The sequence below is a fragment of the Anomaloglossus baeobatrachus genome, chromosome 2 (genome assembly GCF_048569485.1).
Source record: "Anomaloglossus baeobatrachus isolate aAnoBae1 chromosome 2, aAnoBae1.hap1, whole genome shotgun sequence".
Taxonomy (NCBI): Eukaryota; Metazoa; Chordata; class Amphibia; order Anura; family Aromobatidae; genus Anomaloglossus; species Anomaloglossus baeobatrachus.
In genome coordinates, this window is record NC_134354.1 from 233061444 (window position 1) to 233077490 (window position 16047).

At 45.8% G+C, this 16047-nt stretch overlaps 1 protein-coding gene across 1 annotated transcript in view; it reads right to left on the reverse strand.

Moving 5' to 3' along the window:
- Nucleotides 1-12891, reverse strand: part of SLC26A9 (solute carrier family 26 member 9) — a 158844-nt gene extending 145953 nt beyond the window's left edge. The window contains exon 1 of the mRNA XM_075333686.1: nucleotides 12808-12891. The gene's annotated coding sequence lies outside the window, so the exon portion shown is untranslated. The remainder of the gene's footprint in view (nucleotides 1-12807) is intronic.
- Between the last annotated feature and the right edge of the window lie 3156 nt (nucleotides 12892-16047).

Sequence of the window (16047 nt, forward strand, 5' to 3'; positions counted from 1 at the left end):
CCGGAGCTGGCAGTTTCAGACGCCTGTTGCAACAAAATTATCACTTCGGCAATACAATTTTCTATCACATTTGTACCAAGGGTTAGCAGTGGGTCAGATTCTTTGCGATCTATATCTACAATTATCATCCCCTGACATGGCAATTCCACCCGCCCCACTTTAATGGTTACTTCTTTGTACCCAATTTGAGGTAAGGGCTGACCATTACTGGCCACAATCGTTAAATCATCATCTGGGCCATGGTCAATGTCTGAATCAGCCCAATATCTTTTGTACAGTTTGTGGGGGATGGTTGTTACCTGGGACCCCGTATCCAGGAGGGCATTCAAAGGGATCCCATCCAGCACAATGGGAAGGACCGGGCGTCCTCCCACATACTTGCTGCGGCTGGGGTTTGAGCCGGGCTTCCTCACACCTGGGGGTTGGCTCCTGGCCCCAGGCTCGGCCCGTTTAAAGGACAGCGTCGTGCAATGTGGCCCGCCTGGTTGCAGTGGCGGCAGATCGGTTGTCCTGTTGAATCATACCGGTCTGTGTCTCTGCCTCGGGTCGGCGGAATCCTCCTCTGTCGCATCCATGGGACGTCTTCTGGGCTGGAGGCCAACTCGATTTTTGCAGGCGAGGGGGTCATTTGTAGAGACTGCACGGTCTTGGCAAGGGCAGCCACAGTCTTGGTCAGCTCCTGGAACTGCTGTCTGAGCTCTGCAGTGGGATCCTTATCCAGGGACTGCGCCTCAGCCCCTGCAGTGGCTCGTGTTGCAGGCACCACCCCGGGGTACGTGATAGCAAGAGGCCGGAGGGGTACTGGGTCATTCGGTGTAGATTCTCTCAGTACCCTGATGGCCTGGTCCTTAAACTTGGCAAAGTCCAGAGCAGGGTTCTGCAGGACCAGGATACGCAGCTGGGTCCTGTGGGCATCTGACAGGAGCCCCTCTATGAACTGCTCAGTTAGGAGTTTGTCTTCTTCACGTACACTCTCTGGGTCCACCTGTTTAACTGCTTTCAGGGCCTCCTGCAAGTTTAAGGCATAGTCCCTTATGCTGTCCGTGGCCCGTTGCTTGCACCCAAAGAATCTCATCTTTATCTCTGCTGCGGTGCGGGTGTCAAAAGTACTCTTTAGCTTGGCCAGTATCTGGGCTGCTGTCTCTTTATCTGTATCAGGCCAGGACTTCGCTTCACGCTGGGCTGCGCCGGCTAGCTGTCCCATTACTATGCCCACCTTCTGGCTCTCAGTCAGAGGATACACCCGGAACAAGCTGTGCAGGCTTTCTCTGAAGTCACTCAAGGTATGGGACTCCCCGGAGTACTGCGGCAGCCATTCTGCTCCTGGTATGTACGGCATGGTGATCGGCATTACCGGCGCTACAGTGGGGGCTGGGGCGACGGCGACTGGGACTACTTCGGCCGGTGCTGCGGCGCCCTGGGCGATGGCAGCCACCTGCTCTCCCTCGGAGTCGGACATCTTCCTCCCCCTTAGTGAACCTTACCAGGCTCCGTTCACTTTTCAAATTTTCTTCCGGGTCGCGCGGGGTTAACAGCGCTCTGCTCTGATGGCGCGCTCCCTTCGCGCTCTTTGTCAGGCACGCCCCCCTTCTTCCTGCGCTCGGCGCGGCTAATGGCGGCGGCAATTTACAACCAGTACACAGTCTTTTACACAGTTCTTCAGGCGCACAGTACCCGGTGTGACCGGGCACGAAATCCTGTTCGTGACGCCAAAGTTGACTCGCCCACCCCAGGGCTATGGGACACCCGGTGCCGGACCGGACTAGTCCGGTGGTAGTCAGTGGTGGCTGGGCCCGGCTCCGTGGCCCTGGTGGGTGTCAGTTGAATATGTGGCTTGAATTAAAGTTTGTGTTCGTGACGCCACCTGTGGTCTGCGGCTACTAAGCCGCCGCTGCTGTGTGAGGCCTCCGGGATGATGTTATGGCAGCAATGGTAGTACTGCTCCCCACAGGTGGAGCAATGCCCGGGGCACGGTTGGTGTTTGTGGAAGTCTATGGTGCTGCGTGACTAACACGGTGCAGGGCCGACCAGCAATGAAAGAAACAGGCACAAACAGTAGTCTCTTTACCTTCTCCTCTTTTACTCGGCAGAAACTTAGTCCAGGGAGACCGTCACAGATGGTAAAGATGATCCGGCCGGCCTGGAAGTGCCTGGGGTGATCTTTGGCCAGTTGAGTATGAGGCCTACTCCTTAATCTTTCTCTGCTGTGTTAGGACACTGCACTTTGGGTTTGCAATTGCCCTCTTGCTGCTGGGACTTGTTGTTCGTCCCCTTTTCTGTGTGGTAGACTGCGCAGGCCCTCTCTGGTGCTTCTCTGCTGGAGTCTACACCGGGCCCTTGGGATGCAGCTGTACCTTCAGATTGCTTCTGGGACAGGGGGCTTACAGCTCTCCTGCCCTCCGGATTCAGCTACCAGGGATGGATTTTATGCCCTGGCAACTACAGACTCCGATGTCCGAGTCCCTGCTGTGCCTCTCTGCTCCCCTTGCTTCACTGGGCCAAGCTATCCCAGCTCTAGGCCCCAGTTTACAAGGCAGCACTACTCTGCGTCTGCACACTTTCACTCCTGTCTCCAGACTAACCCCCACTTCCTCCTTCCAGCCAGACTTAAGGAATGCTCCCTGAAGTTACAGGTTCAGAGCTCCCCCTGCTGGCCGGAGGGAGAACTGCGGTTGGTGTTACACTTACTGGCCAATAGATCTCCCAATTACCTCCAGGCTCAGCATTAACCCTTTGGGAGGGCAATGCTGTTGTGGCGACCAGGTCCTGGGGCGCCACACAGACAGCTAATGAATTCACCTGGACTTTCTTATGTCCACCATACCACACCCCTTGGTTGCGGATATGTGAACAGCCAGTCCAACCCAAGTATCTGACTACTCGTAAACCTGGCCCTTATCAGCCCTATTAACTCTCTCAGTACTATATGAACTAGAGCTAGCTTTAAGGCTTACATTACAGAGAATAACTACCTTTGTGATACTGTCTGGCGGCCATCTAACACTATGTACAGGCACAATGAACCAATGAAGGATCCATATACAGTATGAATGTATTAATCTTGTAATGTTGGTGCTTATGCATTGATAATTGGTTTATTTCTCATTATTCTTTGCTTTCTAGCGATATAGAGCCTAAAGAAAGGGGTATTAAAATCGATTTGTTAGCAGATTTCATCATTTATTTTTCAACAGCTTTCCCCTTTGCAGCTTGATCTCTATTTTGCAATTGACTATGAGCTGGTGGATTCAGACAAACTGCTATGATGTGTCCCATGCAATAAACATAAAGAAAAATGGAATAATGCTCTTCTTTCATTTGGTAGCATACAGATAAAAGCTGCAGAAGCATGGAGGTTAATATACAGCAACACTGAGTAGTTAAATAGATACATAATTGGGGACACTTTCAAAGTTTTCCCAATTTTTCCGACTGACTGACCTTCATTTCTTAAAGTAATGATGGCCACTCGTTTTTCTTTACTTAGCTGCTATTTCTTGCCATAATACAAATTCTAACAGTCTATTCAGTAGGACTATCAGCTGTGTATCCACCAGACTTCTGCACAACACAACTAATGGTCCCAACCCTCTTTATAAGGCAAGAAATCCCACTTATTAAACCTGACAGGGCACACCTGTGAAGTGAAAACCATTTCCGGTAACTACTTCTTGAAGCTCATCAAGAGAATGCCAAGAGTGTGCAAAGCAGTAATCAAAGCAAAAGGTGGGTACTTTGAAGAACCTAGAATATAAGACATATTTTCAGTTGTTTCACACTTTTTTGTTACGTATTTAATTCCACATGTGTTAATTCATAGTTTTGATGCCTTCAATGTGAATCTACAATTTTCAGAGTCAAGAAAATAAAGAAAACTCTTTGAATGAGAAGGTGTGTCCAAACTTTTGGTCTGTACTGTATACCCTTCTGTAACTAATAAATAAAAGCATAATGCATATAAAGAAACATGTGGTACTTAGTGCAGTGTTTTTGATCAAAAAAGCGTAAAGCCATCCCACCGTGACAAGGTGTACTCAATCGGGACAGTACCTTCTTAGTGGCCCCCTTCTGTAACGCCTGCCTGGATCAACAGACTCAGATGGGATGTAATGGACAGGCTAGAGGGAAGCCACTCACCAAGCAGGACCCCCAGAACCCTGAAACCCTTTAACCCCTATACAGGAATTTGGAATTACACAGGGCCCTGGAGATCACTACCTGTGGAAGGCTGCAGTCCGATGAGAGTAGTCGTCAGGCAGGGTCAAACCAGGAATAGCAGAACAGGGACAGAATCGGCAGGCAAGGACGTAATCAGAAAACATAGCAGAGGTCAAATCCGTATCGGGCAGCGAGGTACATAAACAGCGGGCAGAAGGGTAGTCAGAAAACACGCAGAAGTCAGCACACAGGAATCACAAAACAGAATAGGGCGGATCACGAGCCAGGAAATCAGAACTATCTCTGGCAGAGGTCAGCAGATAGGAGGGGAACTAAGAAGGGTGTGGTGTCTTCCCATTGGCTGTAGCTGAACGCTGGCAATTTCAGCTGGAAGACACACGCCACCCACAGTCAGCCAGTGGTACTGCAGATCCCAAGATAACCCAGCCCAGTGGATGATCGGAGCCTGTGCCCACAGGTGCCGCTGGCATCGACTCCTCTCCCATCATCAGCATCATCCACAGCAGGAACACGGCGTCGCCTGGCGATCGGAGCAGAAGTCGCTGGAGCAGACTCCGGTGGTGACGTAACACCTTCTTAGTGAGCTGGGCATTTCACTTAGTGCTTCCCATAGCTGTGTGTCCAATTGGGACCCAGCCACTCTCTGCCCTTATTCAGATTGATGTCTGTTGACACATGGTGAGGTTAATATTAGAGTGTAGGTACTGTCCTGATTGGGTACACCTTGTCGCGGTGGGATGGCTTTACGCTTTTTTGATCAAAAACAGTGTTTACTACGTACCCTATGTTTATTTATATACATTATATACATTATGCTTTTATTTTAGTTACAGTAGGGTATATACCATATATGTTCGAATTATTTTCATCTTTGGGTTTCTTTCATATTCCAACTAGACAAGCACTGCCTAACTCAGTACAAGTGAATTGAGTGATGCCACGCATGTCTAGTGCCCAGAGGTGCACTTGTGGTTACGTAACCAATCTCGATGTGGACACGGGAAAATCCTAATAGAGTGCAGTGCTCTCAATGTGAAATGAGACGTCTACAGTCACATAGGGTGTGGGCAGACTTTTAGCAACAGATCAGACAACCCTTTTAAAGTAAACCTATCAGTGCAATATGCACCCAGAACCACAAGCAGTTGTGGGTGAATATTTCTAATCCCTGCCTTACTGTATTTAGTAGTATATGTAAAGAGATCTTTAGAGAAAGTATTTCTAAAGATCCTTTATGATAAGCTAATGAGGCCAGGACCAGTCGCAAGGGCGTGATTTTCCCCCTAGTCTACCCTCTTAGCATGTTAGTGTGACGCCCTGGGCAAGCCAGGTTTCACAAGTCACAACACCACACACACCCCACATCCCTGCAGGAACACCAAGGTCAGACCAGAAACCCTTGTTGCCTTCCTCCAGGGGCTGATGTTCACACCAGGGGGTGGAGCCAGGCGGTTGGTCTCCACCCGCCGAGGAGTTCACAGCCCTGGAGGCGGGAAAACCAGGCAGATAGAGTTGAGAGTTGAAAGAGTGAGGAGTAAACAGTTGAGTTGTAGTGAGAGAAGGAAGAAGTAGAAGGAGAAAAGTGACAGCAAAAAGCCTGAAGTTGGTTCGGGTGTGTGCCCCGGACTGAGACAGCAGGGTTGACAGACGGCGGTGACCGTCTGCAGGAGAGACTTCTCGGAGGTTGCCGAAAGGACCTGGACGGGTGGTGACCCGGCGGTACCGGAGCGGTATACAGGGAACAGTCAGCACCAGTGGCAGGGGCCTTTCGGATCCCGGCAAGGCTGGGAGTCGCCGAGTTTGCCAGATCCGTCAGTGAAGGGGACCTCCGGGTCTCCCAGCAGCGAAGTCCCGAGTGAAGGCAACCGTCCAACCGTGAAGGGGAGACACCGCCACCGCCAAGGCACCAGTTTCCCAGGGCCAGCGCCTGCGGGCAAGAGTGGGGCTCCTCCGGCCCATATCCAAGTCGGGGAGCGGGTTACCGGTGGGAATCCATCGCTACCAACATTGAACTTAGGTGCAGGGAAGAGACTGTCACCGTTAACTGCAGGGAACATCAGCACCGCAGCCGTCCGATGGAACCGTCCAACCAGCCGTTTGTTTACCGTGAACTGTGTCATCATCCTTGGGCTGAGTGAGTACCTCAGTGCCGTGCGGCACAGCGCTGCCCCTGCGTCCCTGCACCTCCACAGGCCCCATAACCCGCCTGTCCACCATCCCAACCCCATCACCGGGCCCCGGGACCGCCAAACCGCCTACCCACGGAGGGGCAAATCAACAACTAGCTGCTCCATACCACCACTCCCGAGATCCCTAGACAGAGCAGCGGTGGTGTCCACACAATCACCACAACCGTGGGTGGCGTCACGAACTTTAATCCAATCCCCCACCAACAAATCAATTCCCCCCTTTCACTCACGGGCGAGGAGCGCCGCTCGAGACCCCCGGGATCCGGCCCACCGCTCGAGCCACCACAGAGCAGCAACAGCTGGACCCGAGCAGTGGGGTGAGCGCAGTGTTGACACCCTCCTCCCCGCCCGTGACATTAGTATGCCCACAGAGGTGTGGTAACACAATACTCAATGCACATTGCCTCACATCATCAGCGGTGACATGCTTACCTATGTCGGCTGTCACCGCCTCAGAGACTGGGCTTAGGGTCAGTGTGCATGATCCGAAGTCCTGGCACTTTGGGTCATGCGCACTAGACCTCTCTGAAACCGGGACGCGTACATCCAGCTTCATAGTGCGCATGACCGGAACTGCCGGGCATTCTGATTATGTGCCCTGACCCTAAGCCTTTTTTTTGTATTCAGTACAAACAGGGAGTGGCCTCCTTTTCAGTGAGCTGGGCATTTCATTCTGTGCATCCCCTGACTGTGTGTCCTGTTTGGACCTGGTCACTCTCAGCCCTTAGCCACATTGAGGCCGATTTTAGACCCATGGTAAGGTTTTTATATTAGAGAGTGTAGGTACTATCCCAACTGGGCACACCTTGACGTTTGGTGGGATAGTTTTATGCTTTTTTTGATCAAAAACAGTGATTACTAAGTACCCTATGTTTACATGCACTATGCTTTTATTTAGTTACAGCAGGGTAAGTTTTCACAATTTTTTCCTTGGTTTCTCTTTGTCTTATGGCCAGTGGGAACATGGTCTCACAAGCTCCATGTATACCATCTCATACTCCAGCTCACTTTTTTGTTTTTATGTAGTTTTTTTGTATTCAGTACAAACAGGGAGTGGCCCCCTTTTCAGTGAGCTGGGTACTTCATTCTGTGCATCCCCTGACTGTGTGTCCTGTTGGGACCCGGTCACTCTCAGCCCTTAGCCACATTGAGGCCTATTTTAGACCCATGGTAAGGTTTTAATATTAGAGTGTGTAGGTACTATCCCAACTAGGTACACCTTGACGTTTGGTAGGATAGCTTTATGCTTTTTTTGTTCAAAAACAGTGTTTACTAAGTACCCTATGTTTACATGCACTATGCTTTTATTTAGTTACAGCAGGGCATGTTTTCACAATTTTTTCCTTGGTTTCTCTTTGTCTTATGGCCAGTGTGAACATGGTCTCACAAGCTCCATGTATACCATCTCATACTCTGGCTCACTTTTTTTTTGTTTTTTTGTTTTTTTTTGGTTTTATTCTGATTACCGTATGTGCCCTGACCCTAAGCCTGGCGTCTGACACATTGACAGCGGACATCGGTATGCACATCAATGCTGATGAAGCTGGGCAATGAGCATTGAGTAGCATATTAGCACGCCATTGTGGGTGTACTGACATGCTAAGAGGGCGGACTAGTCATGGGAAAAAAACACCTTTGCGACTAGTCGCTGGCCTCATTAGCATATCGTAAAGGATCTTTAGAAATACTTTTCTTTAAGATTTCTTTATCTATGCTATTATATACAGGGATGGTTAGGCAGGGATTAGCAATATACACCCAGAACTGCTTGTGGTTCTGGGTGCATATTGCGCTTGACAGGTTCACTTTAAGTTTAACTTAAAAAGCATAAGCCTGCTTAATTTTCTACATGGAAAATCTGTATAGTTTGATGTTGGCTTTTACCTTATAGCATCCAAGAAACTGTCATCTCATTACATATAGTATTAAAATGATTTTTCCTTCCACTGCTAAATTAAAATGACCTCACAAAACCATTATTGAAGGCACTAAACAGTTAACACTTCCCTTTTCATATCATATCAGTCCCATATCACTTTTTCCAGTTATGAGTGTTTTGCTCCTTGATAAGACTGAGTCATGTGTAGAAGTCACTTTGAAAGAGTCCTTCCTAGGAAATGTGTTACTAACCCATTAACTACTGGAAAAGGAATGATGAAAGAGTTAAAACATAAGGATTGGGAACGAATCGGTGTATTAGGAGGTGTGGAATCTTGCTTTTTTGGACCTCCTATTTGTCATCATATGCCTATAGCAGCATTACGGCTAGTATTATGGCCAGTCAACACTATTCGGCACTGGATCATTTCCTAATCTTTTCCTATAATAGATGGATCCTGACATTCAAACTGATAAAAGTGTTTCCAATAAGAATCAGTCTTCAAATGTGAAAAATACTAATGACCTTCAGTCGGGGGCATAACAACTGCGGTCGCAGAGGTTTCAATTGCGACCGGGCCCGGCAAGTTAGGGTCCCGGCGCCCGCCCTGCAGATCAGCAGCCGGCTCCTCTCTGTGAGAGTGGAGCTGCTCTGTTCTGTGGCAGACCATGCGGCTGCTATATGGCCCTTGAGTCAGATGGATCCGGTGTCAGCGGCGGCACCGGGCTCCCCTCGCCCATCATCGCACACAACAATGAAGAAGCATGGAGTGGAGCGCTCCACTCCATGCTTCGTCATTCTCCTCCTGTGCCTGCACTCAACATCTCAGTACAGAGCACGGTGATGTCCCCACTGTGCGCTGCTGCTGAGACTGCAGAGCGCAGGATGGGAGGACGCTCTGACCGGAGCAGAGGGGGAAATGAAGAGAGTTGAGGATAGAGCAACGAGGGAATGAGGATAGAGGTGAGGATGGAGCTGCGGGGGAATGAGGAGAGGTGAGGACTTGTTGTTTTTTTTTTTTATCAGTGAGTAGGTGGTGGCCAGAGGCCTATGGGCTGCATTATACATGGGAGTCTATGGGGCTGCATTACACATGGAGGTCTATGGGGCTGCATTATACATGGAGGTCTATGCGGCTGCATTATACATGGAAGTCTAAAGGGCTGCATGATACATGAAGTCCTATGGGGCTGCATTATACATGGTGTTCTTTGGGGCTGCAAAATACAACATGAAGGACACCTTATACATGGACTATAGGGGTGCATTATACATGGAGAACTATGAGGCTGCATAATACAATATGAAGGACACTTTATACATGGACTATAGGGGTGAATTATACATGGAGGAGTGTGGGGCTGCGTAATAGAATATGAAGGACACCATATACATGGACTATAGGGGTGCATTATACATAGAAGAATATGGGGCTGCATAATACAATATGATGGTCTACGGGACTGTATTATAATACATATAGGACTATGGGGGCTGCATTATAAAACATGGAGGACTATATGGTGCATTATAATATATGGAGGTCTACATGGTGCAATATAATATATGGAGTGCATTATAATATATTGGGAACTATGGGATGAATTATAATACATGGAGGACTATGGGAGTTGCATTATAATAATTGGAGGGCTATGAGGGTTACTTTATACATGGAGGACTATGGGAAATGCATTATAATGCATGGAGGACTATGGGGGTGCATTCTAATATATGAAGGATTATGTGGGACTCTTTATACTATATGGAAGGCTATGTGGGGGCCATTATTGTATTTGGAGAACTATATTCGAGGGGGGACAAAGATACAAGCATGGGATGGAAACGTTTTGTGCTGAGGGAAAAAGGCTCTTTCCCTCAGAACCCAGCTTTCCCATGCTCTGATATGGGAAAGTTGGGTGCTGAGGCAAAGATGTATAGCAGAGCATGGGAAGCTGGGTGCTGAAGACAAGATGGATATCAGAACATAGGAAAGCTGGGTGCTGATAGAAAGAGGGATTACATATCATGGGAAACCTGGGTGCTGAGGGAAAGAGCCAAGTGTCAGCATCATTATCCCGTACCCCAAGTGTTGGCGCCATTATCCCATACCCCGAGTGTCAGTGTAGGTGTACGTGGAGGGGGGCCCAGGTCTAAACTTTGCACAGGGGCACATCAAACTTTAGTTACGCCACTGCATTCAGAACATTTAATATAAAAAGAAGGAAGGAAAAACACTGTTAATTTTATATTGACTCTACATAGCTTGGTTTTCTTTCGCTTGTGGTAAAGATTCAGTCTTGAGTCTTATTGCTATATACAGTATATATATATACTAATATATATATATATATATAAAACAAATTATATATTTCTGTATACGTCCGTTTTTAATCATACATATATTCAAGCTCGGACTGGCCTGCAGGAGAACAGGGGAATCCACGGGTGGGCCCCTCTGCTGGAGTGAGCCACTTACCCCCTATTATGAGCAGTGTTTGGCCATATTACATTATTCCTTTGTGGCCTGCAATATTGCATAAATGTAACACTCATATTAAATTACTGTGTGTATACTAATGCAACAATAAGGTAATATTAACATAGGAAGAAGATTCAGGCTCCACCAAGTCCTGTTTGGGTTCTTCACTAATTCCTGAGGTTCTACAACCATAACATGCACATTAGCTGGAGATGAGAAAAAGGTTTGCACTACCTTTGTACCATATCAACTTTGTTGCAGGAGAACCAAGGCAATGCAAACATTTACTGCCAGTTCGATTGCAAACTTCCTGGGCTCTTTTTGCAATTAATAGCCTCCCTCACTGATATAATATAGCAGCATGACGTAGGACGATATATCATGCAAAGCCTAATGATTAGGCCTCATGTGATGTCTTGACGTCATGGTGGCCTAGTAATCACAAAAGGAGCCTAGGATGTTGGCAACTGAAGTGCTGGCAAAGGAAGTTCACTCTTCGCTGGTACGGCAGCCATGAACAACCAAAGTAGTTATCGGACCTAGTTAGTGCCAATCTTTTTTGCTCATCTCTAGCACTAACAATTGCGATCAAAGCAAATCAGATAGAAAAATCATCAAGCCTGTAGCAAATACCTTGGACTAATTTGTCTTATTTTGTGGTTTTACTTCTAGCCTCCAACATCAATTAAAAAGATTTGAGAAGTATTTTCATAAGTCCAACTTTAAAAATAATCTAAGACATCACAAATGTAAAGCGCCATGGAATAAATGGTGCTATAACAAATAATAATATCGTAACAATATTTCAAATAACATTGGTTAAAAGATTTCACCCTGGACCTACTAGACTCAGTTGGATGCCGTTCTCCAAAACATTGCCCTACATCCTGCTTTACCGCACCCATCGTTTCTGTATTATAAGTAATTTAATATGAACACGTTCTAGAATAAATATTATTTGTACACAACTAATTTTAATGGAATATTATTATGCTTAGTTGTTGCCCCCAAAAAAGTGCTATAAAAAAACGAATCTGATGAAGCCAAGGTAAAATTGCTGGTGAAAGGTTCCTCCATGCCTCAAGAACCTTGGATAAAAGGAGAGAAAGATTGAACAGGAATATGCCTTCAAGTCCCGAGATGTGTGACTGAAGAAAGTGGAAAAGAGATAACCTCAGAAGTATAAGGAGGAGATAAGAGGCAAGCTTATTGATATCCCTACGCTAATTATGTAGGAACGTGTTTGCATTATAATGATCTTCTTTACCCTTGAACTTTTCTCACTTTTTAATTAAGCATTGATCTAACTAATTACACAAATATTACTTATATCACAGTCTTATTTATGTCTTGTGTAATCTTTTACCATACGTGAACCTGGCAGGCGTGACTACAAATGATCAGCACTAAATATTTATGGGAACCTGCAATACTTATGTGAAGCAGGAGGTATGAAGTCTAATGTGAGGACTATTGCAGGATTATTAAATCCTTATACATGGGTTCAATATGCAGGAAAGTGGACCTTCTCAAACAGGTGACACTTGTTTCCCAATGTCTCTATATGAAATCATGATTTGAAAATGAGCTAAAACCTGCGCAGAAGGGGAAGGTAAGATGATTATGTCCTAAATCTGTGTTTAATGAAGAAATGGGACAACATGTATATGAACCTGTCAAGGAAGACGACATGTGCCTGTGATGTTAACCGTCTACCAAATACACACATATACAAAAGAAGCAAATGCATATGTTAGCATCATGAATTAACTATGCAAAAGTATTCCTTCTCTGTTAATATTTCTTTATTCAAAATTACACATTTATAATGCCAGCCTTTTAATCTCCATGTTTATCTATTGGGCTAGTTTTCAGATAAACTTTATATTTGCAGTGATACTAAATGATTCTAAAGACAATTGACTATGTATTTAACTGGATATATACAACTATATAATGGAAAACAATATATTTATATAATACGTGATATAGAAGTATAAATATTATGCACATAAATCTGAAATAAATCTGTATATTAGGTCAGAATGTTAGAAATGTGACTCTGGCAGAGCTCTTACCTGGCAGCCTAGTATCCAGAGTGTCAGCTCACCAATAGGTTTAAGGTGTGCTAGAGGCTACTGGAGTGGAGGTACTTGAGGTGGAGGGAGAAAGTAAGTGAAGCGCACTCCTCTCTGATCTCAACTGACTCATTTATAAACAGTGGCAAATAGGGAGGGGGGAGGTCGTAAGGAGCTGTGGATTGGCTGCACATGAGAGGTGATATGAATGGTATAACAGGGCTTAAGCCAGGAGATAGGAAAAACTGATAAGAAGAGAAGGGGGTGGAATAGTGAATGGAGGGGGCAGTGGGGAGAACATAACAGCCCTCTTTTTGTTCCTACATCAGCCCTCCCACCCCTTTGCTTCCTTTTCTGCCTTGATCTGATTCTGAAATTTCCTAAATACATTCTAGGACAATAGACCACATTGAGTACTCCAAAGGTTTCCCAAGAATTAAACTCCAGGTAAAGGGAATAGAGCGGTAGGGATAAAGGCTTAGAGGGGACGCTGTCAACTAGCCCCCCTCCCTTAGCTGGCTGTGAATGCACTTCATGTTCATCTTCTTGTCCACAATTCCCGAAAGAAAGCATTGTGGTCAGCCCACCCAAAAGCCCTGTCACATACACAAGGCATGGTGCTAGGAATCATCTGCTCACCTTACAACTCCCACAGAGAGAGTAAAATTGGCACCCAGCCTTTTCCAGTTTACCATTCTGCTCCATATAAAAACTGACTAGTGTTTTCGGAATTTAGCTGTGTCCATATGCAGTCGATAATTCCAGTAAATTTGTCCAAAACCTAAAATCACAAATGTATTCTCTATTATATCTGAATTGTATTGATTGTCTCATTACGTCTTTGATACTATACAGTATATATGTATGCTTCTTCTTGTTTTCATGTTTTTCATATCAAACAATTCTTGAACTTGCAAATTTACACTGCTCAGCCATAACTTTAAAACCTCTTCATGAAACTATAACAGTTCTGGTGCATATCATGGCTTGAACTAAACAAGACATATGGAGATGTGCAGAGATATTTGCCACTAAGATATGCCCCCCCCCCCCCCTGTAGTTATATCTATATAATAGACTTCAAGGGGGCAGGCAAAGTGGGGAGCACAGAGAGGATGACTATGCTGCATTGGTAAAGGGTGTTCCCAATAAGATTGAAATTGATGACCTATCCATACGACAGGTCGTTAATCTCAGCTTGGTGGTGGCCAACAACCGCTTAGATGGTATAACACCTGTTAGTGGCCGGATGTGAACAGTGTACATATCGGAACTTCATTATTACATCCCAGTGGAGCCACATACATAATCAACCACTTGTGCCTCTTGGACATACACTATATTAGTGATGTACTGTATGTATATATAGTGTTTACACTCCTACTCATTGAAATTGCAACACCAAGAAGAAAAAGTCATGGAACTATGGAAATCACAGACATGTTACTGATGTCATATGCAAATAATGAGAAAATGGAAACAACATTTTAAAAACATCTCAATTTATTCAATAACGGCCATGAGCTCCATACATAGAAATGCATGTACTTACATGCTTTGGAATGCTTTTAATGAATTTGAAAGAATGTTTTTAATATGTGTTATCTGAGGAATGTTCTGCCACACGGAATGCACTTGGGCAAGAAAATCATCATGATCCACTGCTGGCAGCTCATTTTACAATTGCTGACTAATGACATCTTGTGTGCTCCATGGGAGACTTGCCTGGAGACGCTGTAGGCCATGGTAGCACGATTTGGTCAATCAGGCTGCTCATAGTTGCACTAGCAACATGCGACGTGGCATCATCGTGTTGATAAATGCCTTCTGGGACACTTTGGAGAAATGGGCATACCACTAGTTCCCTGAGCAAGTTAATGACGAGCTGCTAGTGTACCTGGACTGAAGACTAGAGGGGTCTGGTCACTGTACATTATGCTACCACACCACTTAATCTCAAGAGTACCAGTGCGAGATTTCCTCGTTAAAGCCTTTTTATGTCATTTCCCTCATGGTCTGCATGTTGTGATCCATTCTGTGCTGCAAATTACATAAAATGTCACTTCCTGAGTGTAAGTCATTAAACAGTATCTACACCAGGGGCCTCAAACATGCGGCCCCTGAGGCTGTTTCATACTGCACGCAGGCACTGTAGACCCCTTGACGATTGCAGCACAGGGGGCTGCTAACATTGGTGCTTTATTACAGTTCAATGTGAGTCGTTGGACGCACATTCATTTGAAATGTGTTGCTGGCGTCATGCAGAGGCAAGCTCTCTGCTCAGCTATACCAATGCCAGCCGTTGCTCCATCAGAGGCCAGCATCAGACATCATATGCGTATGTCAGTTGCTGGACTCTGATTCGCTGGTGGCTGGCAATGGTATAGCTATGCAGACAGCTTGTCTATTCATGGCACCGGCAATACATTTCAATTGAGTGTCATTCAAGGACGCACATTCAACTAAAATATAAAGCTGATGGCACCGAGGGAACAGAGTACAAGTGAGAAGAATCTTATTTTTTAATATTTTTTTTATGTGTATGTGGCATAATAGGGGACATTACTATAAGAAGGGGACCAGGATAGGGTATTACTAAAAAGTAAGGACTAGTATTGGCAAATTACTAAAAGAAGGGGACCAGGATGGGGCATTACTACAAGGTGAGGACCAGGATAGAGACATTGCTATAAGATGGGGACCAGGAAGGGGACATTACTACAAGATGGGGACTAGGATATTACATTCCTACAATATGAGGACTAGGAAGGGCACATTACCACAAGAAGGGGACCAGGATGGGGCATTACTACAATATAAGGACCAGGATGTGGACATTTCTATAAGAAGGGGACAAGGATGGGGCATTAATACAAGATGAGGACCAGTATAGGGACATTGCTATAAGATGGGGACTAGGAAGGGGACGTTACTACAAGATAGGGATGATTAAGAAGGACATTACCACAAGAAGGGGGCCAGCAGGGGGCATGAGTAGAAGATGAGGACTAGGATGGGCACATTACTAAAAGAAGGGGACCAGGATGGAGCATTACTACAAGATGAAGACCAGGAAGGCATTACTACAACAAGGGGACAAGGATGGGGAACATTACTACAAGAATTACACCAGGATGGAACACATTAGTACAAGAAGGGGACCAGTATGGCCACATTACTACAACAGCATGAGGATGGGGCATTACTACAAGATGAGTACCAGGATGGGGCACATTACTA